Raw genomic sequence first — 1079 nt, forward strand, 5'->3', positions numbered from 1 at the left:
TTGGAGTTTTTTTCATCTGGAGACGAAACAAAACAAGTAAGACACAAATTAATTTACCATGTTGTCAAAATTATTATCTAAAGTTTTTCCTACAGAGGTTAAAGCAACACACATGCAAAGTTATAAACCTCTTTGTGTTGCATTAAAAAGAAAACTTACAGCATATTTACTTAATTCATATTAAAATGAGATGATAAATGATGTGTTACCATTCTAAAGCCCAGGAGGACATCATGTTGACTTTCTTGTCTAAATGTTTAACAGATGTCAGGAAACCTCACTGCTTACAAAAAAAACAAGAAACAACAAAAACTGAACCGGACCAAGAGCAGGAGACGCTCATGACACAGGACATCGAGCCAGTGAGTGATATGACAGAAACAGACAAGACAACAAAACCTGTGGGAAAAACAGTATGAGAGATTTCATGACTGTGGGGAAAAAATGTTTATAAATAAAATATACAACTTTTTAAAGAAAAGAAAGAGACAATTTTACTGACAATAAAATGAAAATAAAAGAGTTAAAAATCGTCAGAGGAATAATGTGACGGGAAATATATAGTTGCCATCTTCTGATGGTATTTTTCTACTATCCTAATATTCAAATATTTTTTTCTGTCATGTTTTCATTTTACAGAACATTATGTAACAACCTAAATTATTCTGTTCATATCTTCTCTCAGTCTGGAGGCTCAACAGCTCTCAAAAAACATCAGCAACTGATGGAGAAAAACATGAAAGAGGAGGAATCCAGTAAAAACGAGGTTAGCAGAAGTTTATTAAACACATTTATGCTTCTTGTTTGTGTAAAAGATTTTTATACTTTTTATAATCCTGATGGAGCAGTTTACAGGTCATTGATGAGGTTAAGATTATGAAATAGAAAGAATAAAAAAGTTTAGATTATTTCGAACGTTTGCATTTTAACCTGTAATCTGAAAACTGGACTGAAACTTTGATAAAGTTACAAAAACACAGACACCAGATTATCAATTATTTTGTTTTTATATTCTATATTAACTGTACATGAACACATGCATGTTTCTTTTACCATAAAGATATTTATAGAAACACAAA

Source organism: Haplochromis burtoni, unplaced genomic scaffold, assembly GCF_018398535.1.
Source record: "Haplochromis burtoni strain Fernald_Lab_line unplaced genomic scaffold, NCSU_Asbu1 Contig_4774, whole genome shotgun sequence".
Taxonomy (NCBI): domain Eukaryota; kingdom Metazoa; phylum Chordata; class Actinopteri; order Cichliformes; family Cichlidae; genus Haplochromis; species Haplochromis burtoni.